This window comes from Lissotriton helveticus, chromosome 11 (genome assembly GCF_964261635.1).
Source record: "Lissotriton helveticus chromosome 11, aLisHel1.1, whole genome shotgun sequence".
NCBI lineage: Eukaryota > Metazoa > Chordata > Amphibia > Caudata > Salamandridae > Lissotriton > Lissotriton helveticus.
The window spans coordinates 805,520,501-805,536,224 of NC_136072.1; the positions used below are offsets into that span (position 1 = coordinate 805,520,501).

General features: G+C 45.1%; 1 protein-coding gene across 7 annotated transcripts in view; it reads right to left on the reverse strand.

Annotated features, from left to right (window-relative positions):
• Nucleotides 1–15,724, reverse strand: part of PAX8 (paired box 8) — a 124,168-nt gene that overhangs the window by 61,675 nt on the left and 46,769 nt on the right. The window lies entirely within an intron of this gene.

Here is a 15,724-nt window from a genome sequence, read left to right on the forward strand (position 1 = left end):
ACACAATGTAACATAACTTAAAATAGCATTACCCTTGATAAGGAGTTGTTGTGAGGCCAGATTTCAACACCTAGGATCTTCAGGAGTTGAGGCTGGCAGAGTCACCTTACCCACACATCTCGCTTGAGGGCACTAACCAAACAGCCCACTGGTGTAATGAAACTGGAGGCCCCCCCTGCAAGGTACATGGAGGGGCCCGTCCTGCCCCATTAAGGAGTTTTCCGGGCAGAGTACTGTGCTGAGGGCGCCCCCTGGAACTTGGGGTCTCTCCCGCACCACTGGGGCCTGTGTTACGTCACTGAAACAGCCTTAGTCTTGCCTGGTGAATGTATCATGATCAGAACGAGTAGCTCAGGCATGGCCGGTTGAGAGCGGTGGGGTGGGGGGGCAGGGGAGGAAGTTGACAGAAGAGGGAATAGGTAATAAAATAAAGAAAATTTAAAAAACACTTACTTTACGCTCGCCGCATCGCCAAGTCGATGCTGCGGAGAGAACAGGGTAAGTGGTTTTATGATTTTTTAAATTTTATTTTACCTTTTCCGTCATCTGTCGACTTTCTCCTACCACTCTAACCTGAACCGGATGCACCTGGAGTAGCTTTAAATGACAGTCCTGGAGCCCTGACTGCTTAAAGAACTCAATGTGCTGTCATCAAGCGCTTTTTTCCATCTCTCACGCAGGAACGTTGGCCACCACTCTATACTTTTCTCTAAAGTTAAACATCTGGGCTTTTATTTTTACTCTGATCTTCAATTGAGTGCCCAGATTGGCACTGTAGTTGGCAGCTTTTACTGTCATTCAAATAAAGTAAGACACATTCTTACTCTCTTATCGATAGCCAACTGGACATTAATGGTGGCTGTAGCTATTAACTCTGAGCTTGATTACTGTAACACTTTATGTCTTTGCAAAACTTCATAACAAATGATACACTTTAAAGGGCAAGAATCTAGGGGGCAGATTTACAAGCCCCTTGCGCCCCTTTTACCCCGCCGTTTCGTCACTTTTGTGAAGCAGCGGCAGTGCAAAAGATGTGCCAGGGTGCGGGGTACTTACAAAGTGACGCATCTGGGAGATGCCTCGCGTTTAAAGCCCTGCGCCAGAAGGAGGCGTTCCTGCACGGGGTGGGCGTTCCGGCGCAGGAACGCCTCCTAAAAGTGGCTGAGTGAAATCTGCAAGATTTCACTCAGTCACTTTTGGGCCCATGCTGCGTCAAAACCCTGCGCCTTCTTGAAGCAGGCGTAAGGATTGACGCAGCATTGTAAGAATAGGGCCCCCCAGAGCGCTGCTGGTGCTGCGTTGCGCTTGCGACGCAACTCCAGCAATGCGCCGCTTTTACGGCACAGATCCATGATGCATCTGTGCCATTTTTGCCCCATGGTGCGCCGCATTGTAAATGCGGCCCATCCATGGTGGCGGAGGCATGACGCACAATAACTGGCGCATCCCTGCTGATATGCAGGGATGCGCCAGTTATTGTAAATCTGCCCCTAGGTATTCACTAAAAAAAAACACATTACCACAGCCAGAGAGTCTGTGCACTGGCAACCAGTGTTGGATAGAATCCTTTTTGAACTCTATGTTTTTACAATGCGGCTGCCAAACAGGTCTATTGCTAACAATATTTATAGAGTTGGTTTCGATTACTCCCTTTCAGCCTTTGGATTTCTTCAAACAGGTCTTTCAGCTATTAATTTGAGACTTTGTGATCATGTCTTGGCTCAGTCCACTAAAGTATTCATCTCTCACCTAATGTTAACGGCTGTTTGGGGTTATCCTTCCTCTTCTACTCAAGTGCACTGAACTGCATAAGGGATAACTTTGCAACTAAAAGCCTCTTGGCCGCTCAGACATTCTCCCTTCTGTATGCTTTGCTCTAATGTGCTAACTTTGTGCATTAGAATATTTAACCCAGACCTAATGTATTTTCCAGTGTTTGTAAACTAGGTCATTTTGCACCCAGAGATAATAAAAACCTGGCAATGGGCTATCTCAAAGCAAAAACACAAAAGGAGCATCAGGGGGTAAACAGTAAGGTCGCCCCCCACTCAATAATGTATAAACACATAAAGACCCGACTTGCTCTGAACAGTTAACTGTATTTTTAAGACACGTGGGGAGTTTAAAAAAACCCCCATAAAACAAATAGTTTCTTACCAGTCGGTGTAGTTTTGCAGCTTGAAGATCTTTCTGGATTCACTATGCTGTGCATTATTGCGCGGTCTAGTGGTTGGGTCCGGAATCGTAGTCTTTTCTTTCTTTTTTTTCATAGCCCAGGTGGGCGTCGACGTCCCACCTTCTGGTGAACTTCCTGTGATGTCGGCACGCTTCCTGCGGAAGCTCCCACCTTTGGGCGCCATCTTCTGATTTTTATTCTTGTTTTTGTGTTCTGTTGGTGAATCCGTGGCAATGTTTTCAAGTTCTTCCTTAAAGTAAATGATTTATCACTTTGTCTCGGAAAGTGTCTGTTTGTACTTTATTCCTTGTATTTCCCACCTTCTTCTCCTGCCTCATCTTTCTGGCGGAGGTTGGTGGGTTCGTTAGTGAATCCAGAAAGATCTTCAAGCTGCAAAACTACACCGACACGTAAGAAACTATTCGTTTTGCAGAGTGAATCTTTCTGGGTTCACTATGCTGTGCATAGACTTTGTAGCGGTTTGTTATGTTTGTGGCGGCTGGGTGGAAGATGAGCGTTGGTTGTTGAATATGTGTTGAAGCACTTTCTGTCCTATTTGTGCTTCCTTGTTCAATTGTATATCCACACAGTAGTGCTTAGTGAACGTGTGCACTGAAGCCCATGTTGCCGCCAGGCATATGTCTTGAATGGGTGTGTTAGCCAGGAAGGCTATTGTTGCTCCCTTTTTTCTGGTAGAGTTGGCTCTGTTAGTTCTTGCCCTGCCTGTTTGTGGCAGAATTGTATAGTTTGTTTGATCCATCGTGCGATGGTGTCTTTTGTTACTGGTCTACCCAGGAAACTGGTTGCGAAGGACACAAAGAACTGCTTTGTTTTTCTGTGCTCTTTCGTTCTTTCCATGTAATGCAGTACTGCCCTTCTAGCGTCCAGAGTGTGAGGTGCCCTCTCCGCATTTGTGGATGGTTTCTGAAAGAAGCTCGGTATTTGTATTGTAAGGTTCATGTGAAACCTTGACACCACCTTTGACATAAATTGTGTGTCCGTTCTCATTACCACCCTATCATTGTGTATTTGGATGTAGGGTTCTTGTAGCGTCAGCGCTTGCAGCTCGCTTACCCTGCGTAGCGAGATGATTGCCACCAGTAAGGCTGTCTTCATTGTGAGCATTTGTAGTGAGGCCTTATGAATGGGTTCAAAGAGTGCTTTCATAAGCTCTGTTAGGACTAAATTAAGGTTCCATGCCGGTTCGGCATTCTCTTAGGTGGTGCTATAATTTTTGCCCCTTCCTGGAATCTCTTAACTACTTGTGATGTAAAGAAGCTCTTTCCTGTCTCTCCTCTTGTGTAGGCTACTATCGCTGCTAGGTGAACTCTTAGCGAGGATTAACTTAGTTTTGCTTTGAGCAAGTGTGTTAGATATTTTAGCACCGTTGATTCCCTTGTCATTTTCTTGTGTAGCTTTTCCTTGCTGCACCATTGTGTGAACTTTTTCCATTTTGCCACATAGCACCTTCGTGTGGTAGGTCTCCTTGCCTCCCTAGCACCCGCAGAGTGCTCTCCGGTAGTCTTAGGTTTGCAAACTCTATGTCTTCAGTAGCCATGCAGCTAGGCTGAGGCTCTCTGGCTCTGGGTGTAGTACTTCTCTGTTTTGTATGGAGAGTCTTTTCTTTTCCCGAACTTGTGGGGTGGTCCCTGTGCCATTTCCATTATTTGTGAGTAGCAGGTCTGCCTTGCCCACTGTGGTGCCACCAGGATCAGTGTCATGTTGCTGGTTCTGCACTTGATGAGTACCCTGTGTATCAGTGGTATCGGGGGAAAAGCGTAGGCAAATGTTTTTGACCAGCTTATCCATATGGCATTCCCCTGGGATTGTTCCTCTGGTTGCCTGGATGCGAAGTATCGGCATTCTGCATTCTGGTGTGTTGCAAATAGGTCTATTGTTGGTGTTCCCCACCTCCTAAAGAGCCTTTGCGTTTCCTGTGCATTGAGCTCCCACTCGTGGGATGCTGATGTCTGTCTGCTGAGCCTGTCTGCTTCCACATAGTCCTTTCCTGGTAGATGTATGGCTAGTAGGTCTATTTTGAGTGGGATGGCCCATCTCCATATTTCCTGCGCTAGGTTGGATAGTGCGACTGATTGTGTTCCTCCCTGTTTGTTGACGTAGAGCATTATTGTTGTGTTGTCTGTTTGTATCAACACTCTCTGGTTGTACAGTTGTTTCTGGAAGGCCTTCAGGGCGAGGAGCACGGTCTTTAGTTCCAGGTAAATTGATGTGTCTGATCGCATCTGCTGGAGTCCACAGATCTCTCACCTTGAGCTTGTTCATGTGTGCTCCCCATCCCATCTGGGATGCGTCTGTGGTGATGGTCACCGTTGGGGTTGGTGGTGTTAAAAGCTTCCCCTTTGTTATGTTCTCCATGTTCCACCACGTTATCTCCTCCTGCACTGCGTGCGTTACAACCACTAGATCTTCCTGTAGCTTGTGACCATTGTTGTTGCAGCCATTCCTGGAATGGTCTCATATGGAGCCGTATATTGGGGACCAGGTGTATGCAGGACGACATCATCCCCATGATCTTGCTCGCTGTCCTCACTGTCAGAGTTCGCCCCTTCTGGTAGTGGCGTGTCTCCTTCAGCAGGGCCAGTGTTCTCTTGTCGCTGGGGAACACCTTGCTCTGTATGGTGTCGATCTGTGCGCCTAGGAAGATCTTCACTTGTTCTGGTTCCATTGGTTAGCCCAGCACCATGTGACTCTGGGCAATAGCTCGCTTAATCTTCCCGACGGCCCCCCAGCGCCTAGAGACCCTTACGGGTGATTGTGCGCTTTACAAATGTGGACTTTACTTTTTACTTTTTATTGAGGATTTCCCCCAGTGTATGGAGAATCCCAGGTCTGTCAGCGTTTCTGTGACCCGCTGTGCGTGTTCCTTGCATGTCCTGTGTGAACTTGCTTTTATTAGCCAGTCATCGAGGTAAGGGTATACAGGAATCCCTTCTCTCCGCAGGTGCGCTGCCACGGCAGCAAGACATTTGGTGAAGACCCTTGGTGCGGATTTTAGTCCGAAGGCTAGGGCTGTGAACTGGTAGTGTGCTTTGTTGATAGCAAATCTTAGTAGATGTTTGTGCTGCCTGTTCATGGGAATGTGTAGGTAGGCATCTTTGAGGTCTGTGGTGGACATGAAGTCTCCGTCCCTTATCTGAGAAATGACCTCTTGTAGGGATGTCATTTTGAATTTTTGTGTCTTTATGTATTGGTTTAGGAACCTTAGATCCAGGATGGGTCTTAGCGTTTTGTCTACTTTTGGCCTCCTTTTGGAGAAATTCTTGTGCCTTCTCTAGGAGTAGCGCTAGTTCTTTTGCTGAGTGTGCCTTTCTTTTTGGTTTTCTGTTTGGTGGCTTCTTTTCCAGTTCTATGCAGTATCCGAACTGTACGATGTTGAGTATCGACTTGTCTGTAGTTATTTCCTTCCATTCCTGGAAGAAATGTTTTAGCCTGCCTCCTACTCGTGTTACATGTTCATTGGTGCTTAGTCCGTGTAACCCTCTTTTGTTGACCTTGTTGTCCCCACCCTTAGAGGTGTCGTGTGGGTGGGCACGCTTGATGGGACGGAGTCACTTTGAGGTGGGTTGCTGGCCCCCTCTTCTTGTTTGCCCTCGCCAATTTGCCCTCCCGCGGAAGGACTGGTCCGAGGCTGGTACTGCCAGGATTGTTTTTGCTGGCCCTGCTGGGCTTGGTTGTCGCCCTGGTAGGTCTGCTGGAATGTCTGATGTGACGTTCCCGGCTGGTTTCCCGCCCTTCCGTTTGGTCTCCGGGTCGGGGGTACCCCTTCTCATTCCTCTGAATTGCAAGGCCCCCATGGACCTTACAGTTTCATTTTCTTTTTTGAGCTGGGTGAGTTTCTCATCCACCGGTGCCCCAAACAGGGTTTCTCCATTGAAGGGGTGCTCAGAATGTTGTTTTGTACTTCCGGCTTGAAGCCTGAGATCCTCAGCCAGGCATGCCTTTGTTCTGTGACCCCAATCATCATGAGCCTGCTGGATGTGTCAGCCCCATCCAAGGCTAATTTCGGGCATGAATTTGCTATATTCTTGCCTTGCTCCACAAGGTGGGACGCTCTTTGTTGGTATTGCTCAGGGAGGTGTTTGAGCAGCTGTCTGACCTCGTCCCAGTGTTGGTATGAGTGTCTGTTCAGTAGGGCATTGGAGTTTGCAATGCGCCAGTGTACTGCTGCATTCCTCTCTATCTTCCTTCCAGTGAGGTCCATCCTCCTACTTTCTTTGTCTGGTGGTGGGCCTGATGTTGTTAGAACGTTTGCCCTTTTCCTGGCAGTTGCCGCAATAATGGAGTCAGCCTTGATGGATCCCTGGATGTAGGGGGATCTTTAGAGGAGTGTTTGTATTTCTTCTCTGTCCTAGGTGTGACAGATCTGCATGTCGCCGGGTCTTTGAATGCCTCCCTCCCCTGGTCCAGGACACTTTGAAGCATGGGAAGGAATTGACTCCTTGTTTGAGTGGGGAGCAGGGTCTCTAAGAGGAATCAGGCTTTTGGTTTTTCTTCCTCCAGTTTCACTCCATAAGCCGTTGCCGCGTTCTTCACAACCATGTTGTAGACCCCAAAGTCATCTTGCGGTGAAGGCCTCGAAGAGTACGATTCCACGGCCTCTTCTGGGCTTTCGGCGTCGAGGTCCTGCCAATCCAGGTCCTGTGCCATCGAGGATGCCGAGCTGAAACTCGTCCGCTGGTCTTCCTCGTCGTAGTATAGGCCCTCTTACTCTTGGTCTTCCTGGGGCTCTGGAGTTTTCGGCGACCCTTAGGTGTCGAACTCCTCTTCTTCTTCGATTTCGACGATCGTCGTCGGTGGTTTCGACGGAATCGTGAACCTTTTCATCTTTTCGTCGAACTCTCTTTTCCTTTGTAGGATGTTATCCATTTCAGCCTCGAGCCTTCTCTTCTTTCTCTCCATTTCGGCAGCCTGTTCGGTGTCGGGTGTTTTTGGCCGATCTCTTCAACAATGTCGCCGACGTCGAAGTAGCCTTTGGGTCCTTTTCCTTCGGAGTCGAGCGGTCCTTTTCGGGGACGTGCTTCAACGACCTTGGCTTTTCGCCTGTTTTCGCCGTCCAGGAGTCCTTTTCGAAGGATCCGTTGGGCTGTTTGTCCCTGGATGCAGCTGCGGCCATCGAGATTTTCGGCGCCAGTGCTCCTTTCGTGGACTTAGACTCTGTTTTTCGAGAGTCTGACTCAGGCTTTCGAGAGTCTGTCGAGGGTTTAGGGGTCGACGTGTCTCCTACCTCTTTAGATGTTTTCTTATCGGTCTCTACGACCGTACAGTCTTCTGGCCCCTTGGCGATGTTGTCCTCTTCGTCGCTGGAGAGGCCCAGGTCCCGAAGCGACGGAGGTTGGCCTTTGCCTTGCATGTTGTAGTTGGCTCTTCTCTGTCTCTCTCTAACCCTGAGAGCCTTCGGGGTGAAGACGCAATAGGCGTTTCAATCCTTGCTCTCGTGGTCGACCGGTAGGCAGAGGTTGCAAATCGGGTGCTGGTCCTTCTGCGCGTATTTGTGGTGAAAGTTACGGCAGAATTTAAAGGGTGTTTTGTCCATTCCTGTGCTCAGGGGGCCACCTGTGTGCGCATTCTCCGTCAAACATCGAAGTTCTCCTTCTTTGTCGTCCAGGCTCAGTGATCTTGTTTCTCGATGTCTTCTCCAATCTTTTCCGTGTAGAAATCGGTCTTTTCCCTCTTCTTTCCTCCAAAAACTCTGGAGCCTCTCAGTGACGATCCAGATCCAATGGCGGAAAAAAGAATCTGAAGATAGCGCCCAAAGAAGGGAGCTTCCGCAGGAAGCGTGCCGACGTCACAGAAAGTACACCAGAAGGTGGGACGTCGACCCCAACCTGGGCTACGAAAAAAGAAAAAAAAGAAAGAAAAGACTATGATTCCGGACCCAACCACTAGAGTGCGGAATAATGCACAGCATAGTGAATCAAGAAAGATTCACGCTGCAAAACTTCCTTCACAGGACAGGCTCACTGCCGCTAAAATGTTAGTCCATCTGTTCAATTTCAAAAAAGTGTCAATACACCACATTCCATAGAAGCATCGAGAGGAAATTTGTAACCACAAACGATTTGTGACCAAAGAAGTGTGAGACAGGCACGAAAGTACCTCATATTAGCATCACCCAAGGGGGCTGCTGGTTGGTACTCACTAGCTTGCCCACGTTGTCATCAGTAACTTTCTTAACCATAAAGAAAGAAAAGAAAAATCTCACAGCAAAACTGCATCCCTCCCATCCAACAAGGGACGTCAGAAGCTAAGAGTGAAAGCTCCTGGTTATACACCACTGCAGACACATTTCTAAAAGAGGAGTAGCTTTCTCATTGCAGGGGCCATGGTTCTGGAATTCACTACCGCTAGTGCTGTGCCAGTCCCACATGCTGACAGTTTTCAAAGAGGCTCAAAATATTCATTTGAGTAACTTTAGACCTGCATCAAGAGACCTTAACAGGTATTTCTCTTTTAATACAGGTAGTCAGTCAAACGATGTGTTGTAGCTATATCAAACTCTTAAAATCCTTAGGTTTTCATAAATCACAAATTAACTACAGTCACTTGTGTTAATTTGTGTCTGGGATAATGCAGAGACATTGCCTGTAAGAGTTTGTGGCATACTGAAGTCAGACTACTGGTGAACTACTAACTTTTTTATTAATCAAAAAGTGTATAAAGGCGCCTCAGTTAAGGTATATCTGGAAAAATTTTGTGATACTGGCCATAAGCAATCTTGGTATACAGAAGCAAGCCTATTAGTAAATCCCTAGGCTTACACATATCAGAAATTGACTAAAGAAGCCTCAGTGAAGCTCTACCTAGGAAAAGTCAGAGACACTGCCCATAAGGGACCTTGGCAAGTCTAGAAGCAAGTCTATTAGTAAACTCCCTACATCTACTCACATGATGAAGAGTTGTCTAGAAGTGCTTTATGTAAGTTGTATCTGGGATAACTTTGAAATATTATCCCTAAGAGATCTTGGCATATTGAATTAACACTGTTGGGAAAGATCAAGAAGAATTTGGCTCCTGTTCTTGGGAGTTTCCTTCGGTAGGCTTTGCTTAGATGGTAACATCAAGCAGGAGAGAATTACAATGTTAATCAGATATCATCACTTAACTTAAGGGAGTTTAATTAATTTCTGACATTTAAGACCATTGCCTAGTTGCAAAGGCAGTAAAATGGTCAAGTCCTGAAATATCTCTATAATAGACTGCCTCACTATATTCCCAGAAGAAAACACTTTGGGTTTTTGCAACTTTCCACTCCTTATAACTGAGTGAGTAGTGGAATTGATTTTGTTCACTAAATCAGGCGCCGCAGCAGACCCAGATCCTCTAAAAGTGTTGCATGACATTGTGGGATGTATTGCTGCACCTCTTGCAACACTCTTGAATAATATCATTAGGGCAGGAAGTTTTCTAAAGAAATGGAAAGAGGTATTGATCCTCCCGTTATTAAAAAGCCCATGTTAAATACTAATGAAGAGAATAATTACTGTCCAATCTCTCGGCTCCCCATTCGAGCTAAAATCTTAGAGAGACATATGAACATTGCAATTTCAGATTTTTGGGAGAATAATGAGAACCTGAATGAAGCCCAGTGTGGATTTAGAAAAGCCTATAGTACTGAACTGTCTTTGGTGGTAGCTACTGAGGAGATTCAAGACATAACGGACAAGGGTGGGAAGTCTTCAGTGGTACTTCTAGACCAATTTGCAGCCTTGAACACTGTCAGCGATCCAGTTCTATAACATCAGATGAGAGAAAATGGTATTGAAGGTTCAGCTCTCTGTTCCTTCCTTGAAGGAAGGGAGCAATCAGTTGCCCTGGGAGACATTATTTCCAAACTTTATTCATTGCTGTTTGGTGTACTGCAGGGGTCATTGTTAGGTTTTATGTTATTTAATTTGTATGTAGCCCCATGAGCTAAATTAATAAGAACATTCGGTTTCTCAACCACATCCAATGAGATGATACCCAAATATTGGTATCAATCACCAACGGCATTCAGGAAGTGCCTGGTCGATATTATAAATGCATGAGCGCTACAGTGAACTGGAGGAGCAGCCACGGTCTTAAGTTAAATTCCAATAAAACAGAGGTGCTGATCTTTAGAAATGACATCCGCTTTTGAGACAACGCTTGGTGGCCCCAGAGTTTTGGCACTTTTCCCATTCCTGCTCAGAAAGTAAGAAATCTGGGAATCATGTTTGATTACAAACTCACTTTCTGAGATCAGTCTAATCAGCTCATGTCATCTTGCTTCTTTGTGCTATAAACATTAAAGAAGATTCTGTCCTTTACACCCTTTGATCTAAGGAAGACAGCTGTCATTACGCTAGTTTTTCGAGATTGTTTTACTGCAAAGACCCTTATTTGGGTACATAGCAAGGGTTGTTAAAAAAACTGTAGAGGAGGCAGAATGCAGCAGCTCATCTGCTCAGTAATATTAAGAAGTTCAACTCTGTTTCAAAAGTCTAGGAGGGACTACACTGGCTTCCCTGTTAAGAAGAGGGTAGCATTCACAGCACTTTGTATAGCTCACAAAGCTCTTCATCTGACAGGTTCCGAATATTTTAAGAGAAGACTCTCTTGGTACATACCTAAAAGGGATCTGCAGTTTCAAAAAACGTAGTGGTGTCATGGATTCACAGAGCCTCGTAGGGCGGAAGACGTTTTGTGCATCACACTTCCAAACTCCGGAATTCTATTCTAGAGCAGCAGAATCCAGCCAATCCAACATGCAGACTTTTCAGAAACTTTTGAAAACCTGGCTTTTTACTTATCCACTTTAATTTTATATAACAACTAATGCAAAGGATCTATTAGCAGACGTGTAGTGCTAAGATGCCCTCGGGAATATGTCAACCTTTATAAATTTTTAAAGTCAAATTCTAAAAGAACCCCTATACAGTTTTTATCTGTTCATTTCATACAAAGTTAGGCAAGATTTGGGCGAACTTATCATTTTCTATATCAGTGTATGTTTGAAGGACTTGGTTTATAGGAAGAATGCAGGATACCTTTAAAACTATAATATGAAAAAATAAATGACCTAAAGGAAGAATAGCTGGATCAGTAAATTTTTATGAGCCTTTTTTAAATGAGGTTTTAAATGATGTAAAATAATCAATTTTAACATAAATGTCTGTAGCGAGGGCTTTTGTATGTTTTATTCCAATATTGTATTTTTGTACAATATTTGCTTTGAAAGCCTTTTTATTGACAACCGAACCTGAACTGTCATTTCTTAGGGCATCACAAAGCACATTTTAACACTGCTGACATCACAGAGCTCTCTGTTTCCAAGGGCCACAGAGGGCACTGATTCACTTATGACATCACAGACACAGTCTCACTGAACATAAAATCAAAGAGCACCAGTTTTACTGATGATGTCATAGAGGTAACTGTCCTACCCAGATGAAATCACAGAGCATTATACTCACCACAGATATCAGATAACACACTTTCACTGATACAATCAGAGAGCACTGTTGCACCAAAGACATCAACTGATGACGTCAGGTCACACAGTCTCACTGCAGATGACATCAAAGAGCCTGGTGTGTCACTTTTGATGTTAGAGAACGTGATGTTGCACCAGAGCTAGTTAGGAGACCTACTCAAGAAAATGGCATGCCCATTTCCCTAAGTAGTAGAGGATGCAGCCACCACCGCCTACACTGAGTAGATGGATTCTGCGTGCAATAAATTTGCCCCAGCGAAACTGTGGTCCCCCATGCACTCCCAGCCATCAGCCCCCTGGTTTTCTGAAGAACTGAGAAAGCAAAAACACGCTTGCAAACGCTTAGATCACACTTGGAGGAGAGGCTATAGTAACGCTGACAAAATGTCCTATAAGCTAAGCCTTACCCCTCCACTATAAGAAACTACTATTTAATACTAAAGGACGTTTTTACAGAGCAAATCACTCAGGCAAAATCCTCCTCTAAAGAACTCTTTAAAACAAAAATACAACTGACCACCCCCAACACCGCTAAAAATCAGAGCAGTCCTGAGCTATGCGAGAACATAGCCACCTTCTTTCAGCAAAAGGTGGAAGCAATGTTTTTGTCATTTACGCTCACCCAGACAGTGGAGACAGGGATTTCAGTTGGGCAGGCGTCCAGTGCAACCAAGTCAGTATCAACTCGAAACAGATTCTCGTCACTGGAGGAGCAAGACTCTATTAATCTCCTGGCCTCCATTCGATCAGAATCTCCATATGGCCCCTGCCCTGTGTCTGTGATCAAACAAGTCCCAGAGCTTATTGATGCGGCACTCACCCCACTGTTTAATGCCATGTTCCAATCTGGTCAGTTTCCCAAAAGATGGAAAATAGCATCCATTCTCCTGCTGCTTAAAAAACTCACTCATGACTTAGAGAACATGTCTCACCCCAGATGACATTTAAAAGCATGTGCATGCTTGATCAAGGCTGTGGGGCCGAAATGCAATGCAGGAGTGAAGAGCACTGTGTATAAATTATTTTACCTCATTCCCTCCTGAGTGTGTTATCAAGTATTCTTCTTAATATCATATATATATCATAAATCTATATATACACACACACACACACACATATATATATATATATATACATATATCATATGTGTGCATACACATAGATCCACAGACACTTTCCTCAATTGCCCTTTGTAGGTGGCACCACCAGATTCATCAGTGGCCCAATATGAGCGTCCCGTATTAACCTCATCGCTGCGGCGCAAATTCTGCCGCAGTGCTGAGATTCCAATTGCGGGCGTGGTCATGACGGCTCCCGGCCGTCATCAGCAACGCCCACTGTGACTCATGACGGCCGGGAGCCGTCATGAGCATGGAAGAGGTTAAGCACTCCTAGAGATACCACTGAAGAAGGCTAGCGTAAAAGTAGATGATTTCACAAACCAGAGTACAGGATATATGGGCGTGACCTCAAGTAAGCTGCAGGAGAAGCTAAACACTCCCAGAGTATTGGAGCCAGCAGCCACCATCGTGCCCCGAGAGAGGTGGGCAGACAGAGACCAGTGGAACAGTGACACCCAATGGCCAGTCAATGCATGACATCAGCTGAAACGCTGCATGGTAAGCAGAGAGTCAGTAACTGAGCGGTGATACCCAGTAACTATCCAGAGTAGGGCAGTGACTAAAGTCCTGAGAACACACATAAACAGGGGTGCAGCAGCAGCAACCAGTGGGCAGCCACATTATGGTACGGACTAGGATACCACAGGGGTTAGACCCACACCCAGCGTAGCAGTGGCTCCGAACAGTCAACCGTGAGATCTTAGCAGCAGGACGGACTGAAGATATCTGGACCATATTTCAATAGCAGATGTGTGCTACACAAATACCACCACCACTAGAAATATATAAGAACGTGAAAACAAGCAAATACTGCAAAAGACAGGATAGACAAACCATTACTATAAGAATGTGTGCACCTGGAGTGGGTAACAACTATAATGTGAACACTCCAAGCTTGCCTTTAGCTGAAGCAGCAGGCTCTTCTCTTTTTTCATTATGGAGAAGGGCTCACCTGGAAAGTTAGAGGGACCAGGAGCAAGCTTCTTAGTGTTTGTCAGAATTCCTATTTTTTTTTTTTTTGGTCTTCAGCGGCACATTCAGTGCAGCGGCGCTATGTTAATTCTAAAACTGGAGCTCTTTTTTATAATAATTGGAACTCTTTCGTTTTTGCTAAAATATTCCAGGACTGGAGGGAGGAAACAAAATGGCTGCATGACACAAGTGCTCTCAATTTATGGAATGGCAACTGAGCCACAAATGAGAGAAAGCAATAGGAAGGAACGAATCAGGCTGTCTGATTACTGAACCAGTGCACAAAGTTACAGCCCCTTACTAAACGGCTGAGCATGGCCCGGACCTGCATGAAAAGGGGAGCAGCAGATGGTTTACCTTTGTGTCCAGTCCCAAATTGCAATAATTTGAAAGCCCGGGCTTCGAGGGACTGGATAAACCACATTTTACAGAATCTTTTACCACATTTCAGGGTACCTATTACCAACTTTCACAATATTCTTTTCAAATGTTTCAGAGTTTCACTTGCCATATTTGAGTATCCCTTACCACATTACACAGTACTCTTTTACCACAATTAGCAGTACCCTTCAATCAGTTTTAAGATTCCAGAGCATCTTTCACCATATTTGAAGTGCCTCACTGCTGCTCCCTGGTATTGACGAGTAGGCCAGAACATTAAGGGTGCACTCTGGAGAAGAATTACTGTTAGGCTTCAAATCAGAACCTTGTTAACCTCTATAAACCTGCATTATTGGATGAGGTGTCCTTTGATGTAATGTATATATGCAGATGCCCAGACTGTGATACGCTTTTTAGCTTGATTACCGTTGTTAGAATCACGTTTATTAGAGTGTCATTGCTCATCTACTTCTGACTTTTCTTTCCTTCCTATATCTCACTTGGCAAAGAAAACCAAGTCAGTATTTAAAAATCTTCTGTTCAACACACATGTACAATAAAATACTCCGAAAGGTATCAGAGAGCTTTACATAGTTGGATCAGCAGTAATTACACAAGTTAAAAATAACAATAATATATATATATATATATATACATACACACACACATGCATATTTCTATGGGTTCTCTGTGTGTCTTGTCCCATTTTAGTGCTTTGAGGACTTATCTATGTTGTGAACACTTAATGTTGTAAAGCGCACTGACTCAGAGGCTCTGTATAGACTTATCTTTGATGTGAACATTTACTGTTGTAAAGCGCTCTGTTATCTCCGAGTCTAGCTATCGCTATATAAAACTCTCACATAGATAAATAAATTACTATTGTTGAGCGACTAGTGGGGTCATGATTCACAAGATGCAAAGCCTCGATTAACTCTTGATGTCCCTCCTCTCTCAATAAGTATGATTTTTGCCAAGCTATTATTGCATGAGACGTAGTTATAAACATAGCTACATTACCATATGCAGAGTACAAGGGGTTAAATCCATGCAGTGAGACAGAATTTCAATGATCTGGCTTTGCTTCAGCTGTTTTCTTCTGTCACCACCTGCGTGGCAGGTGCCACACTCTTTTTGTAAAATATGAATAGCCAACTTCTGAGAGGCTGACTGGGTCATACACACACCAACCACACGCAATACACACAACACACACTCTATGTGCCCATCACATTGATACCACGGGAATACTATATGTTAGCATGCAGACACCATACACAGCATCCACAAACTTCTGTGGGTTGTTTTGGGTGTTTTTGGTTACTAGCCCACCTCAATGGGGTCACAGGGTCATGAGCTGTGGTCTGGGCAAGGGCGGGTTTGCTGGCATGTGCCCTCCAGTCATTCAGACCCCTTGGCTCCCCCTCTAAATTTAACTGTTTCTGGTTTTGAGGTGAAACCACCAGTTAATCCAGTACAGGACAGCTGGAATGCTGCGGCTTTGGACACTGCAACAACAAGGTGATAGATGGAATGTTTGAGTTAATAATCTCAGCCACTGACATCCCAGTTCATCGTTTTTCGCCCACCATGCCACCT